Source organism: Peromyscus californicus, unplaced genomic scaffold, assembly GCF_007827085.1.
Source record: "Peromyscus californicus insignis strain IS unplaced genomic scaffold, ASM782708v3 Scaffold_1__1_contigs__length_55948999, whole genome shotgun sequence".
Taxonomy (NCBI): domain Eukaryota; kingdom Metazoa; phylum Chordata; class Mammalia; order Rodentia; family Cricetidae; genus Peromyscus; species Peromyscus californicus.
In genome coordinates, this window is record NW_026294492.1 from 8,706,758 (window position 1) to 8,724,023 (window position 17,266).

The 17,266-nt window shown below is 44.7% G+C and overlaps 1 long non-coding RNA gene across 1 annotated transcript in view; it reads right to left on the reverse strand.

Moving 5' to 3' along the window:
• LOC128115141 (uncharacterized) overlaps positions 1-17,266 on the reverse strand; it is a 104,819-nt gene that overhangs the window by 60,381 nt on the left and 27,172 nt on the right. Inside the window, exon 2 of the long non-coding RNA XR_008220022.1 lies at positions 2,156-2,272. This is a non-coding gene — a long non-coding RNA (uncharacterized LOC128115141). The remainder of the gene's footprint in view (positions 1-2,155; positions 2,273-17,266) is intronic.

The window sequence follows — 17,266 nt, forward strand, 5'->3', positions numbered from 1 at the left end:
GTCATGTGTGGATTCTGCCCTGCCTCCACATTTAGGTTCTTATAGGCTCAGCCACACTCATCACCCTCCCCTCTGCTCCCCGGTACTACAGCATGTATCCGTGCCTTTTTCAGAGATACCACCTTGGTAGTGCCTGCACCCACACTGTAGCATTTAGACCTTTATTAACTGTGCCAGACCATCCCTGTGTGGATGAATGGATAGCGGGCTTTGCCCCAGGTGTGAGCTGAACGTGACTTAGCATACACTGTTGTGAGTGTGTCTAACAACTCCCAACTGAACTGAACTGGTGGATACTGTGAAGAGGAAAGAAAGCTGACATGGCAAGAAGTGCCAGGGAGTGGATGGAGAGACAACACTGTCGTGTCTGGGGAAATACACTCTTAGAAGTTGATGTGGAGACATGAGTAATAGGAGGTAACCTCTGGGAACATCTGGGGATTGTGTACTCAAATAGGAGAAAGAAGGAATCTTCTTGACTTGCGAGAGAAATTGATATGAAGAGGCACTTTGGAAAGAGGATATGCTGTTCTTCCAGGTAGCACAAGAGAGGAAGGGAAGTCTTCTCCTGACCCCAACTCACAGAGGGCAGTGATTTCCAGATTAACAGTTTTCCAGTTATGTGAGTTACATGGAACACTCAAATATTTCTAATCTCTGTGTATGTTATTTTTGTGTATATTCATATATATATATTGATTATGTGCTCATGTGAGTCATAGTGTGTGTGTGTGTGTGTGTGTGTGTGTGTGTGTGTGTGTGTGTGTATGCAAATAGAGGCCTGAGGTCAATACTGGGTGGGTGGCTTCCTCTATCACTCTTCACCTTATATTTTGAGCCAGGGTCTCTCATTTAACAAGGCTTCTAGGCCTGTGAGCTTCAGAAACCTTTCTGTCTCTGCCTTACCAGTGCTGAGATGACAGACACCTGTCATCACCATGTCTGGCTTTTCACCTGGCTGCCAGAGATCTGAACTCAGGTCCTCACACTGACAGGACAACCCATTTACCGACTGAGCCTCCCTGGCTTAGTTTTTACCACTACCACTAACAGCCCCGTCTGCTCCACAGAGCTCTTGGATAGGTTACATACAAAAATAAGTTATCAACAACAAGACTGTGCAAAATGAATTAGTATGTTATTTGTTTGAGAAACATATTGAATTAATGAAATTCCTTAGTCCTGACAAGCTTTTCTTGCAAAACAACAAAACCAAAACTCCACATAAATTCATCAGTGATGAAAATTGAAAGAGGAACTCAAATTTTATCTACTCCCCAACCCAGAAAATTCTACAATAACAGTCACCTAAGAAAGCCCTGTGTCAAGGGCCCCTATCTTCCCAGTTCATTTGCTGATGGCTACAGGTTCATTATTTCCTAACTGTCTTTTCTAATGACTCTTGATTTGCTACAGTCACAATTTTTATCCAGAAGGTGGCTTATTGTCTCAAACTCAGATTTTAATGGTATGAAAAAAAAATCATTAAAAAATTATGTGAGAGAGTCTACAGTTTGCTGACTTGATTCAGGGAATGGTAAATTGCTGCTGAGAGCTAGGAATGTGGTTTTTTAAAAAAACATTTTTAAATGGTTGATAAAAAGTCTAGGGAGTAATAGCATTCTGGGACAGAGGCACATTGTAAGACATTCAAGTTTCAGTGGCCATAAGTAAAGCCCCATTGTAACCTATACTCACTTTCTCTTTCTTTTTCTCTTTCTGGAAGCCATTGAAGGCTTACAGGCTTCAAGGGCTGGAATTGTGGTTTTGAGAGCTAGCCATGACCTTCAGAGCCTAAAAGTCTAAAATACGAAATTGCTGGTCCCTCCCAGGAAGACTTTGGTCAATCTCATTTCATTCCTATATTTAGCCTACACATTGGTCATGGGATCACTTCTAGGCTGGTGATAGTGAGTTAAGTAAACCTGGTCCCTGACCCCAAGAAAATAGCATCCATTACATACAAAAACAAGTAGCCAAGTTATCACAAGACCACGTTCTGCCTGGGAAGACAGAGAGGGAGAAGGAGTTCTGAGGGTTGAGCCTCTAGCTCTGGCAAGCTGAGGTCGACCAGTTGGCTGGTAGTTGTATTAGTTACATATCGTTGCTGTGATAAAATCCCTGAGGAAACCATCCTCAAGGAGAAGGATCTTACTTTGTCTCATGGGTTGAAGTTCTGGTCAGTCCATTGTGGTAGGGGAGGAGTGGCGACAACAGCAGCTCTTGACTCTGGTGACAGAAGCAGGAGTTGCTAGTCACATTATATCCACAGCTGGAAAAAAGAGGGAGATCAAAATTGGTATTCAGGCCACCTTCTCCTTTATATTCAGTCCAAGACTCCGCAGGGACAGTGCAACCCACCCTCAGGGTAAGGCTTCCTTCCTCAGTTAAACCTCTCTGGAAACATCCTCACAGATGTGACCAGAAGTGTGTCTCCTAAGTGACTCCACATCATTCAAGTTAACAAAGGAGAATAACCACCACAGTGGTTCAGCTGCCACTCTTCTGCACATACACACCTTTTCCTACCTTGTACTCCTTGTACACCCATCCTAGGGTCTTGATGATGCTGTAGAGCAGAGGTAGCATGTATGACACATAGCTTATGGAAAAATATCACCTTCTTACAGATCTGAGGCCTTATTTTGAACCTTGGATATGTCTCTCTGTGACTGGCTACCACTATCTGTGAAGCTCTTCAGAAGATGCCTGAAGGTGGCCCAACACCTGTTTCTACATAGCTACAACTGCTCATTTGCATGTACTCATCCTTTGCACTTGTGGTACCTAGAAGATTGGTCCTCTAAGCATCTTCTGCCTCTCCTCCAGTGCTTCTCTATAAGCATTTCCAATGAGGCTGTCATCTTTAGATGATGTACCCCAGAGAGCAGATGTTCAGATATTTCTCTGCTTGTCATGCTATAAAAAAGTATTCTGAGCTTCTGACATCGGACAGAAACCAGGAAGAGGGTGATGAGGTAGCCATTACCGATGTGTGATATGAAAGGACGCCCATAACACAACAAGCTAGATGAATACATTTTACTGTAATACTTAGAAAATCAAAACCAGTACAAAATTTAAACCAAAAGGAAAACCTGTCTGGGAGGAACCTTGTGTTTGAGGACCAAGTTAAGAAGTAGAAGACAAAGAAAAGCCTTCTTCTATAAACAGTTAATTCAAGAAACCTACATGTAGTGAGAACATTCTTGAACCTGGATCCATGTGGAGTTTTGGAAGGAGCATGTCAATGTGAGCAAGATAGAGGGTTCTGCTTTAAGTTGCCTTGCCATGTATATCGTTAGAAATCACCCCTTTCCCCAGGGCTTCAGTTTCCTCTCTCTAAATGAAAGAAGATGGGGCAAATGATATCATGGGTTTATCCTTGATATGTGACTGCTTTGTATACATACCTTTGTACGGAGAATTCCACTTGGAACCGTGCAGCAAACACACACAACGGAGGTGGGTCCTGCTGCTACAGTCAGCCAAGGTGTGACACCAGACATTGCACAACCCTCTTTAATGCAATGCTCTTGTTTTGGGGTTTGGGGGCGTGGTTGGGAACTGCCTGCAAGCCATTTTAGTCATTGGGACATGAGCTCATCATTTCCAGACAAGCAGCTCCTGAAACCATTTAGTCTGCCTTGACTGTGAGGTGTTGGAGAAGAGGCTGGCTGTGGAGTAGCTGTGGGGTTGACAGATGTTTCCCAATGGGAGCCTCCACTCTGCTTGCACCATCCTGTTGCAGTCTGAAACCCATGCCCTGCATCCAGCTGGCATGCCCTAGCCCATGCAAACAAATGCGTTTAAAGACAGACTGCTTGTTTTATGGCTGGTGTATGTTGAAACAGGACTCCCTGGCTTCCCATGAGGCCTAAAGGCACAGTCTGAAGTTGTCATCACAGATAAGGCTATTTCAAGGGGCAAACACAGACAACCCGTATCTGTTTATATGACCTAAGGGCGTTGCATTTGCTACACCAAAAACGACATTTGCAGACCTGCTGTCTGCTCCTGAATTTAAGTTCCTCAAAGGTGGCAAATGAATGTAATTCCTTCCTGCACTCATATGTGTCATACATTACAGGAACAAAACATAGCTGGAGCTCTGGATAGTTGAAATTAATCTGAGGTCGTGCAGATAATAAGAATATTTTCTTAGTGGAAGAAAATGAAACAGGGTAAAATGCATCTTGCTTTTTAGTTTTAAGTGCTAAACTTCTGAACAAATAAATACTAGGCTATCACCTGGTCCTAGGTAGGGCATTCCAAGTGAATGTGGGTGTAACTTCTGAAAAATTTAAAACTATAGAAGCAGGACATTTTTGTCTTTTCTTTTTTTTTTAACCTTTGCAGTAAAAATACATGGATTTCTACAAAGAAACAAATGTCTAGGCAGAACCAAATGAGCAAAGGAGAGTCTTCATGCAAGTCCTATACATCGACGACCCTAAGCAAAGGACAAATGCTCCTCAGTATTCTCACCCAACAAATCAGAAAGAGTTGTGTTTCATTCTACAATTCCATAACCGCATGTTGGTAAAAATTTAGTAGGAAGTGGCTGAGAGGGCCTGAGATACATGGTTCATTTTCGAAATAAGAATCTGAGAAGGGAGCAGATGAGTAATATGTCTAAATGCATGCCACATTCTTATCCTTAATGGCCCTTCCTGTCATAGCTTTCTTTCAGTCCCAAATAGAAGCAAGTGAGAGGCCAGATGACCTGCTGAGGCTTGCTGCATGACCCGGAGGTGAAAGGGATGGCATTTTCCTTAGAAACAATTAAGGAGTTTCCCAAACAAGCAACCCACTAAATTACGCAACCCATATTTCTCTTCCAATCTTCCCATTCTGGTTTCAGTGATTCATAATTTTAGAATCACCTTTTCCTAGTACTCCCTAAGGGATGATAGCATTAACTTTGGAATAGTAAACTGCTGTGGTTTGGATCTCGAATGTTCCCCAAAGGCCAGGTGTTAATGTCTTGGTCCCTGGCCTCTGAAGCTATTGGGAGGTGGGAGCCTCAGAAGGTGGAGGTTAATGGAAGTTAGGCTATTGGGTATGTGTCTTTGAAAGGGATACAGGGACCTACTCATTCTTGCCTTACTCTTGGCTTCCAAGCTGACATGAGGAAAGAAAATTGGTTTCCTGTGGGATCCTGCCATGATGTGCTACTTTGCTTCAGATTTGAAACAGCAGAGCCAGTGGGTTGACACTGGACAAAGACTTCAACACTGTGAGAGAAAAACAAACAAACAAGAACCAAAAAAAAATACCTTTCCTACCTTCACCAGTTCACTTTGAGAATGATTGGCAGCTGGATCCAACCATGTCAAAGCAATCTCAACCTAAAGAGTTTCCTTCCTCTTGTCCTTCCCTTCCCCTGCCCTTCCATCCCCCCTCTCCTCTCCCTTCTCTTCTCTTCCCTTTCTTTCCCACCTTCCTCCTTCCCTCCTTTGCTTCCTCCCTCATAATTTTAGAATCACCTTTCCTCCTTCCCTCCTTTGTTTCCTCCCTCCCTCCCTCCCTCCCTCCCTCCCTCCCTCCCTCCCTTCCTTCCTCCTTTGTATAGCATATGCATCAATTAGATGGATGAACTCTACACTGTTTCAGTTCATAGAGTTCCCTTGGGACTAGAAACGATTTGCATATTAGCTTACAATATGACTGATTCATGGATGAACTTTGTGTTTCCTATAGGATGTACACTCCAAAGGATGAATTCTTAATGAAGAATGGTAGTTCCATGAAGAACACTAAGCGCATAGACTCTCCCCACTGTCCTTTTCCTGGCTAGATGTGAAGCCATTGCTCTGCCTATATCCTCAGATAAGTGTGATTGATCCTTTCCCCATTGATGACCCAGGAAGGCAAGGAAATGAAGAGCAGGCCTTTGGCACCCAGGCATGCTTAGAAACATACATGGAATTGGATGTCTCATGTTGTGATTTGGTTCAGTTGAACAGACTTCACTGTGAAAGATTATCAGCAAACCCAGTCCCCTTCTTCTATAGATTTATAGTGGTTTGCTTATTCATAACCCTCCCCGTTCTGAAAAGGCAAGGCCCAGTGTTGAAGACATTCACCTCGTACTTGGAGGCATCTTGTCCCAACGCCTACAGCCTCCTATGGCTGGCTTTCTCTGCATCCCACTTTAAACAAAGTGCAGGTCTTGACTGGTACCCACAATGCCTCTGCTCCTGCTTTCTTCCTCTCCAGTCTATCTTGCTTTCTGTGCATTGAACTCACAGCTCTGCTCCTGTCCTGGGAGTCCTCAGGCTTCCTACAGTGTACATCCTCTGATCTCATGTTGGCTCCCTCACCCTGAACACTGTGTAGCTCGCTCCGTCATTGCTGTGGGATGTTCTGTATGTCAAGTGTGTTGCTGATTGGTCAATACATAAATCACTGATTGGCCAGTGGCCAGGCAGGAAGTTTAGGTGGGACAAGGAGATGAATAAAGCTGGGAAGTGGAAGGCTGAGTCAGAGACACTGCCAGCTGCCACGATGACAAACAGCATGTGAAGATGCCGGTAAGCCACGAGCCACGTGGCAAGGTATAGATTTATAGAAATGGATTAATTTGAGCTGTAAGAACAGTTAACAAGAAGCCTGCCACGGCCATACAGTTTGTAAGCAATATAAGTCTCTGTGTTTACTTGGTTGGGTCTGAGCGGCTGTGGGACTGGCAGGTGAGAGAGATTTGCCCTGACTGTGGGCCAGGCAGGAAAACTCTAGCTACACATCATAGCCTTTTCCTCAACACTCCAGTGACTATTCTCACCTACTTGTCTCATACCCCTAGTGCCACAAGTCTCTCATTAACTCTGCACTATTTTCCTTACATGCCACCACCCGCTGTAATGTATTTATATCAGCTTATTCTTTTTCCCCCATCACAAGAATAAAATCATCTTGGGAGCAGGGCTGTTTGCTCTCTCCACAGCCTTATCTTTAGCCCCCGGAACTCTCCTGATAGAGTAGTTTCTCAATTGTTTTAAATAGATGACTTTGATGTCAAGGCTTAAAGAGGAGTCATCAAGTGGAGAATATCAGTAGAGTTGGAGGAATCAGTCCATCTTCCTCAAATCCCACCTCTCCAAGTCCCAGGTCTGAAGTCCCAGACCGCCATTCTTCCTAAGAAGCACATATCAGGTCAAGCCTCCACTGCCTGTCAGAAAGAGTGACCTCTACTTGAATAAAGAAGACTTGTGTTTAAAATAACTAGGGTCACAGCCTTCCCTGGACCTTCTTCCTTCCTGTAAGGCCCGAGGTTGTTCCCACAGCCATTCCCGGGGGAATGTGCCGTGTATCCGAGGGTCCCTGGGAAGGCAAGGGCTCACATTCCTAAGAGCATGTGAGGAGCACAGTCCCAGGGTCTGTCCTTCCTGGCCAGAGGAAGTGACTGCCTAGTTGATATTTCGAGAAGGATGGGTCATGGGAGTTATGTCCCTGCCTGGCTCTGGCTGCTGCTGGCTGCTGGGACATTATTGGCAAGAAGCACTATGGGCAGAGCCCGTTGCCATTCTGTGGTGGGTTCCAGCCAGAGTCCTTTCCCTGTTCCAGGACCACTCTGGCCTCCTTAAGGCCCTGGTTCACTCATTCAGTGGCTACGCCGCAGTCCTTACTGACTCAGCTCCATATTGGGAGAGTACCCCTGGTACTACTATTTATTTATGAACAGTAGTGACTTGATACCTGTCTCCAACAGCTTGACAAACACACCACACCACCACACCACAACAACACAACAACAGCGACAGAAAGTCATGTCTGGAATGCTCCCTGGGATACAGAATACAAGAGAATCAGAAGTTGCAGGATGGATACCAGGTCCCAGAGGCCACAATCTGATTCTCGCCGATCTTCCTCTACAGATGGTGAGCTAAGCTCAGTGACCCTCCCATTTGCTGACCCAGAAGTGTGAGCTGATGACGCAGCAAGGGTGCAGCTGTGCCTGCTTGGTGGACGTAGACTGTGTCCAGTTTGACTCAAGGGACACCTTTCTCTGCAGGTCGCAAAGTGGGCAATGATTCCTAGCCTAACAGAATGACGTTAAGAATTCCCATTTGGTGCTACTGATTGGGGAGGGAGTATAGCCTTGATGGAGGAAACGCATCCTGAGAGGAAGGCTTTGAAAGGCTAGGAAGTTCCTAGCCTCCCCTCACTTCTAATTTGTTCTCTCTGTTTCCTATTTGTCAGTGAGGGTGTGATCTTCCAGGTTCCTGCTGCTGCCACCACCATGCCTGTGGCTTTACCAGGTTTCCCTGCTTATCCATCTGGAATCGCAAGCCCAAAGAAAGTCTCTCTTCTATACCTTGTTTTTGGTCATGGTGTTTTAGCAAAGCAATAGGAAAGTAATTAATCACTTTCCCATGATCACCCACTCTTGATAAGACAGACCTTCCCAAGAGCTAGTTTAGCATGGGGAATGGTAGTAACTGTGTTGTTTAACTGCGAGTCCCCGGCCTTGGAAGGCACAGGCTCCTTCTCCCCATTGCCAAGTCCAAGCCCCACATACTAGAGACAAGGAGGCTCAGGATGGCGAGGCAGTCCCACCAGCTGCTCGACCAGCTGCTAGAGCAAAGAGCTTTCAATGTACACACATGCCTGGGCTTCCCTCATTTCCCTAGAGTCTGTACTTTTGTTCCTGTCCCTAAGAACATTGGGGGAGGGGGTTGAGAAAAACTAAGAGCATTAGGAAGTAGCAATGGCTCCTGCCAAAGACTGTTACAGAAGAAGAAAGGGCTTCCTGTCATCTTCCCCTTCTTTTTTGAGCTTTTTCAAGTGCGGAACAGAGTCACCTCTGGCTCCCCAGAGAGAACTGCAGTTTAAGCTGCCGATTATGCGGTGCTGAATTGGACATGATTATTGTTCATTTGATTGCGAACTCCTAGAGGGAAGGTTTAGATGAGGCCTTAAACCTCAGGAGCTCGTGACGTGACCTCAAGCAGTGGCAACAGTGACATCCAGTCTAGCAGGGAGACGCGACAGAGCAAGGACATTGATGGGCGCAAATGTTGACAAGCTAGATGATCTATATTGTCCCATGTCTCCTCTGTGTGTACATGTCTTTGCAAGGCTGAGTTTCCAGCAGCTTCTTCAGAAGCATGCCACAATTTCTAACCCTTCAGTCCTGCACCAAGGAGGTTACTTCGGCCTATAGAGTATAGCTGAAGGCTGCCGGCACTCTTAAAAGCCCTTTTTTTAGTTCTATGAAGTTGGAGACAGTCATATGAGGGTCATGGTGTTTATTTCTACCATATTTATGGGTCAGTGAGTTGTCCAGATGGGAAATAAAAACAGATTTGTTTTAAGTTTGGTAATTTGTTTGGGCCACCTGGGGCTTTGTGCGGAGTCTGGAGTCATATGTCAACTCAGTTGGAAGAGGTGTTGTCATTCAGTGATGCTGGCCATGAATAGGTGGAAGGACAGGAGGAAAATAGTGCCTGAGAGTCAATGGGTTGCCATGCCTGGCTTGCTGTGATCACACTAGATTAAACTCAAGAGTTAGAAAGATGCAGAAAGCTGATGCATGGCATGGTGATGATAGAGAACCTTTTTGAGGAAGCCCTGAGCAGTACAACTAGGCAGCGATGTGAACGCTCAGAAGTTAGAATTCTCTAATAACCACAATGAGTCCAGGCCATACCATGTCTGCATGATACTTAGAATCGAGCTGCATCATCACTTTAGCTGTGGTACTCAGAGAGAATGTGTACCATGGTCCTCAGACACCTTCCAAGGTGAGGGGACAGCAGATTTCTCTTGGTCAGTACTCAGATCTATCATGTACACATATGCTCTTCCTGAGAACAGGTCTGCCCCAACCAATGTGGGCTACTGTGTTCTCTCCCACCAACCTTTTATAAAACTGCCATTCCCTCAAAACCAAAACATGCACTTTCTGAACCATTGTATGGTTCATTTTCCTCAAGTATAAAAATATTCCCAATCAACACAAAAGAGTTTAAAAATACATCTCTCCAAAGGGAGAACCCTTTTAGACAGCACAAAAGAGAATCTAGCTAAGTGACAAACTTAAGGAAGTTAGGGACCAGATTGATGGCTAGCATTGATGATTCTCTCATCTCTGTTCCCATCTCTCTTACCATTTACCTACCTATCACTTATATCTATCATTTATCTATCAAGTATTTCAGTCTGTTATCTGTATGTCTATCTTTTCATCCTCTATCTGTCTAGCAGTCATTATTGTATGTATGTTTGCAAGTATGTATGTATATATGTATATACCAATCTATTACCTATGTATGTAGATATTAACTAGCTAGCTATCATTTATATGTGTATTTCTATCTTTCTATCTATCTATCTATCTATCTATCTATCTATCTATCTCCTCTCTAACATGTTTATCATCCATCTATATATCTATTTAGCTATCATCCATCTATCTATATCTATCTATTTTCCATCTCTTTGTCTATTTTCCTCATATTAATAATTCAAAATACATTTGATAGAAATGAATATGACCATACAGGCAAATGTCTGGTATGGATGTGTCTGGAAGTTAAATGTGGCTTTCCCTCCTTTGCATACACAAAGGTGGCTTCTGCTGCTGGTACAGAGGGTAGGATACCTGCTCCTTCTCAGGCAGGTAGCAGAGCTGTGAAGTATGGCTGGGACTTGTTGGAAACATATTCACAACAGAATGACAATTTGAGTCTTGTAGAACATGTGGCAACCATCTGTAGGAATGGACACCCTTGGCATTAGAGGAGATCTAGAGAATGAGTTAGTTGTAAAGACAATAAGAATTGATCTAAGCAGCTCATAAAGATGTCAGTTACTGTACTAGCCCAGTGAAGGACAAATAAACATCATGTCTGGGGCTGGATGAAGTCTTGTTTCTTTGTTCCACCCATGAGGTTCCAATATTTGTGAACACAAAGCCAAACAAGCCACCAAAGGGAAGCCACCAACTTCATTGTCACTGATACTGATAACCGACTTGGCAGTGATGTTGATGGCATGGTGAGTTTGGACATGGTTATACATCCTTTACAATAGGTGTGTTTTTCACCATCACTGTACGTCAGGAAGGATGTTTCCACGTTATGGATGCAGAATCCGGACTCAGAGACACAGTGCACGGTAGGACACTATGCAACCTCACATATTAATGGGCTGAGTGCCCCAAGCCAAAGACAGCCAGTGGCAGAAGCTCTGAACTCATTTCGACCTCTACTCCAAAGCCCTTCTTATTTATTTATTGTTTTAATGGAATCATATACTCTGTTTTTGTTCATAATGCCATTTTTATTGAAAAGTGGTGTGAACATGAGGTTTGAAGAGAAATGACAGTTGTTGAATCTTCCTAGGCCTCATGTAAGCACCACGTAAGAGAGGTTGTGAAATATTGAACTCCTTTTACATAAAGAAAGAATGATATGGAGATGGGAATGAAAGAAGGCTCAGGGTGTTGACAAGGAGCTCTAGGATGATTTGAGCCTGAGGGAGGATTTAATATTGACAAGGCTTGGGACTGAAGGCAGCCACTAGTCTCCCTGGAGAAGCATTTGACTGGAACAGCTGCAAGAGCAGTTGAGACCATCTGTGGCTCAGAATCTCTTTGTCTGATGTTGGGTTTTGCCTGGACATTTGTTTTAGGTCCTCCTCCATGAAAAAGGACTCCACACACGTGGAACAAAGAATGAGAGCAATGAATACCCCAGCCAGCTGAAGTGATATTTGTGTTTGCTGCTTACAAGGACTCAAGGGTGGCCGTGGATTTCTGATGCAGATGTGTCCCACTTGGCTCTGCCTTGTCTTCTATGGCAAAGGATGATATCATTATTTGTCTCCCCACTGTAAGAAAATACCCGACAGAAGCAATTTAAGAATGGAAATGTTTATCCTGCCTCTCAGTTCTACAGGGTACATTCTATCCTGCGGGAGGGGGATGCTATGGTGCTAGGGAGAGGATACAACCAGTCACACCCATCCCAGCTGAGGAAGCAGGAAGAAACAAATGCTCCTGCTTAGGTACTCTCCATCTTTCTATTCATCTCAGGACCCCAGGGTATGGAATTGTGCCATTAACATTGAGGGTGAGTCTTCCTAACCAAGTCTAGAAACTCCCTCAGCAACAGTCCCAAAAGTTTGTTTCCAGGGTGATGTTAAGTCCTTTTAAGATGCATGTAATATGAGCCACCATAGGTGGCTTCTTTCTGAAGGTTCACAGAGGTCAAGAGCCTGCTCCCTGACAGAAGATGGTGGAGATGTGGGCCGGACTGTCTAGACTTACTGCTACCACATCTATAGTAGGAAGCTCATTCCAATCTTGTGGAGAGTGCAGTGGTGGTCGGTAGGAATGGACACAAGCAGGATGAGGCATGATGGTTTTCTGCTCTCTGGAGGGATGGGCAGTAGCAGTGATAAACTCTCCTTTATTCTGTGCAAAACATTTTTGTGTTTATTTCCAATCTCCCCCTCCCCACTCCCTCCCCCAGGTTACTTGGTATATTCAGACATTTATAGTAAGCAGGGATTAACTTCTGTGAGCTTCTGGTGATTGACAGATGGTTTTAATTAGCTGTGTTTTAAAAAGAAAGGCTTTAAGAGCACCATGAAGGTGATTTATGTTGAGTGGACTCAGGTCTCCAATGCTACTGCTGCCACGTGGCCCCTGCCTCTTCTGACTCTCCTTTTTCCTCCTTTCTCATAGACTTTTTATCTTTCCTTTTTAAGATTTTTTTTTTAGAGCAAATATATATTCTATTAGTTTTCAGCAGCCTAATATCTGCAAAAGACTATGAACCCTAGTACTGTCCGTGAACCTGGATCTAGGCTCTGTTTGATTGACAGATACTTTGCGGCATCTGTAACAGGCGGGAGTCATATAGCTTTTGTTGTTGGATCAGGTAGGAGTCCCTCATTCCTGCATGGCCTGTTCTAAATACCTGCCCTTGGAATCTAACTGATCATGTTGAGGAGGCAGCTTTTGACAGGAAGCCAGGCAGGGGACTGCTATTGATACTGGCTGCCCCTGACCACAGCTCTGCCCTGGCTCAAAAATCCAAGGAACAGTTCTGGAAGCTCTGTGCAAAAGTTTGGTAGCTTTTAAACGATGAGGAGGCTGTGCAGTGTCTGAGCGCCTGTTCCTCCTCCTGATGAGGCCCTAAGAACCTCACAGACACCAACCAGGAGCACGTGAACGGACTGTTAATCTTTTGCAACAATCTTATATTGGGCTGTCAACCCAATTTTGAAAAACATAGAGGTTAAAAATTGCCAGAGGACATAAACTGGCCAAAAACAGGTTCCACACTTAAATCTAGGATTCTGTTCTGGTTCTGAAGGTGTGTGTGTGTGTGTGTGTGTGTGTGTAGAGAGAGAGAGAGAGAGAGAGAGATGGACAGAGACAGAGATAGATAGATATGGAAAGAGACAGAGAGAGACAGAGACACCAGACAGGCTCCATCCCATGATCATGCTAAGGTGACTCTCCAGGCAGAAAATCAGTATGTGTGGACAATTTACATGTGACTCATCTGCGACATTAATGTCATGCTTATGCTTCCCAGGTTGCTCAGGAAGGCTCCCAAAGAAACAGAAGTCATTCTGAACCACTGTCCGGATTTGGTAAGCCCAGCACAGGGGAAGGGGTTTAAAGTTGTACTCGTCCATGGCTGTTTAGAAAGGGCAACGGACAGGATCCAATCGTTGGGCCAAATATATTAAGTCTTGAACACAGTAGCTATTCATGTTCCTTCACGGTGCACATTTTAGTAGACGTAATTAAATTTTAAAATACAATGAAGAGATGATCCTGATGACTTGGTTGGAAAGAGAATCTGAGGGGATGAAAAGCCACAGAGAGCAAGCTCACATGAGGAGGGTAGCTCCCATCTCTACCGCCATCGCTAAGTTTGAAATGTATGAACTGAATGCTGTATTCTGTTACATTTTGTGGAATGTCCACCTGATCCAACTAGTGAAAAACAAAGCAGGGGATAGATGAAAATAACTAACTGTGAGTGACACACGGCCTTCCTTTGTTCTCCTGGTACCACTTCTCTTCCCTGTCCCTAGGTGGTAGGGGACCATGAGTGACAGAACATGAGAGGCAGTGAGATTTCTGGGAGTGAGTCTTGGTGGCAGAGTATTTAGAGGAACACAACTTAAAGTTTTTTTCTCCAGATATCTCCATCTGAAAGGCTATTAAATATTCTGATACTCGGCTGGCACTGTCAGTTTAAAGGAATTGAGAATCATCCCCGAGGGGCCGGAGAGATGGCTCAGCGGTTAAGAGCACTGACTGCTCTTCCAGAGGGGTTCAAATCCCAGCACCCACAGCACAGCTCACACCTGTCTGTAATTCCAGCTTCAGGGGACCCAACGCCCATGGCAAAACACCAATGCATGTAAAAGAAAAAGAATCATCCCAGAGACACACCTCTGTGTGTGTCTGTAAGGATGCTATCAGAGAAAGTTAACTGAGGGGGGAAGACTAATCCCAAACGTGGGCCAGTTGCACAGACTGACTAAGAGGAGGTAAGGGAAGAGGGAAGCCTCGGCACTAGACTCTGCTTCCTGACAACAGGTGTAACGTGACACACCATCCCATGCCACCACGGTCCCTGTCACTCTCGTCACCACACGTCCCTCCTTACAATGGACTGTACCCTCCAACCACAGCCAAAATAAACTCTTTCTCCCACATTGCTTTTGTCAAGTGTTTTTGTTTCAACAATGAGAAAAGCAACTGCTAATCACATTGGCGTAAGGCTCGGTAGCGCTGAAATACTCATTGTCTCAGTCAATGGACAAATAAGGCAGACATGTTGGTGTGGTGATATTTTATCTGTGTACCCCAATAAAGCTTATGGGGAGATCAGAGGAAAAAGCCAGCCACTATATTAAACATAGAAGTCAGACAGTGGTGGCACACGCCTTTAATCTTAGCGATTGGGAGGCAGACATTCATCCGGATCTCTGTGAGTTCAAGGCCACACAGGGAATAGAGCCAGGTGTGGTACCACCATGCTTTTAATCCCAGCACTAATTAACCATAGAGGTCTGGAGGTCTATACAGGCAGACAGGAAGTGATACAGCTGGGCAGTAAGAGGAAGTGATGTAGCTGGGCAGAGAAAGGAAGTAAGATGGCAGGGCACAGAAAGGTATATAAGGCGTGAGTATACAGGAAGTAGCTCTCTTGGACTGAGGATTTCCTAGAGGTAAGAACGTGGCTGGCTTGTTCTATTTCTTTAATCTCTTAGCTTTCACCCCAATATCTGACTCTGGGTTATTTATTATAAGACCGTTTAAGATTCACGTTACACGTTGGGGTTGGCATAGAAGAGCATTATTTGGAAAGAGAGAAGACAGTTAAGGAAATAGATGGCCACATTAGATCTGAACTGGGAACTGGATTACTCACCTCCTCTCTCCACACCAGACATTGATGCTCTAACTCCCAATTGGAGTGACTGCAATTGGAGATGAGGCCTTTGGGGAGAGGTCATCTGAGTGAAGTCATAGGAATGGGGCATTAAATTGATACACAGTGACAAAAGGACAGGAGGTCAGGAACACGAAAGCATGGACTACACCCCCATGGGGACAAAACACAGAGAAGTCCCATCAGAATCCAGTATCACCAACACCTGGATGGGTGGCTTCCAGCTCACCACTGAGAAGTACACCTCTGCTCTATGTCACGTGTTCCAGTTTGCAATAGCATCCTGTCATGACTGACAGGACCATTGACCCAGATCCTCCCATACTCCTGATGCATTGTGGGATGGAATACAGTGATGAGAAGGGGTACCAGAATCACAGCAAAGCTCTGTACTGGGCACAGTCTCTAGGCAAGCTGGTAGCTGGGATTGTGGACATGGCTCCGGGCTCTCCTGTGTAATAGTGTTGATGCAGGGATAAAAGAGAACAGGAAATGGCATGAAACCATGGGAGAGTGTGAGGGGGAAATACAACTCCCAAGAAAGGCATCAAAGTTCACCACACACTAGGAGCAGCCAGTTCACTACGTCGTTCACAGGAGTTTCCCATCATTTTCTGATTTCTTTTTGTTGGACACTGGTTGTCTTGGCAGCGTCTCATATATTTCTGACTTAGTTTCCCAGTTTTGCATAGTATCAATGCCACTCTGCTCCTCCTCGTGTTAGATATGGAAGTCTGAAGATAGTAGTGTTCTGAACCTGGGGCTCATAAAATAATTGGAGGGAAATCTAGGGAGTGAGCGGGATTATCGTGAATGAACTTCAGGAATCCACTGTGGTCTCCTGCTGGGAGCATATGGGTGTCTATCTTAGCCAAAAGGCCTTCAATATGAAGCTTAAAGATTTGAATACAAAAAGCTCCACAGAGACACCCACACTGAACCATTCTTTCCTGGTTTGTGATTCTATTTTGAGAAATGGTAGAAGTCTCAAAAGGTGAAGCCTAGGTGAAGGTGTGCTTTGGAATATCTTACCTGGTCCTCCACCCCCTTCCACCCTTTGCTTCTCCCCCACTCTGAGGTGAGCATTCCCAGGCACACAGTCAAGCTACATGATACTCTGCCTAACCTGAGGCTAGGAAACAGTAAATGCAAAGAAGAGGAGCTGAACCCTTTGAGACTGTGCACTGACATATGGTTTTTCATTTTAAGCCATTCTATCTGGTATTTCATCACAGCTGTTTAAAACAGAATATCTGATTGACAGAGGCATACCCTTTGGACAGTCTCATTAAAGACTTCACAACAGGTAGATGAATCGGCACAGAATCAAGACCGTCTGCAATAAGAAAATGAAGCTCTTGACCCTTTTTCTAAGTGACAAGGTGAAATCAGAGACTTTTGTCTTTGTGGAGACTTGGCTTTGCCCTCTTTCTGTAATGTGCGCTCAGATAAGATGTATGACTTCCTACCTCTGTAGTTGGGGTGTCCTCAGCATCCTTGATCACAGCTCTGGCCTCCATACTGTTTCAGCATGGAGCTGGCCACGCACCCCTGGCCTCCCTTTACGTGTGATCTCTCAGTCACTTCCCTTCTTGCCATTCCATTTCTCCCGGGAACAGACAGTTCTGTGTCCTTTCCTCCTCTGACGCCTGCATATTACTTATTATTTAGATTTATAAGCCAATCCCGTTTGCAATAAAGTCACTTCAGGGCACACATGCAAGGTTAAAAGCTTTAGGTCAAATACACAGAATTATAAAAACAAACAGCCAGCACACACACAGTAGAAATATTATTTAAGGCGAAACAGTGACTTCCACATAGAGGCTCTT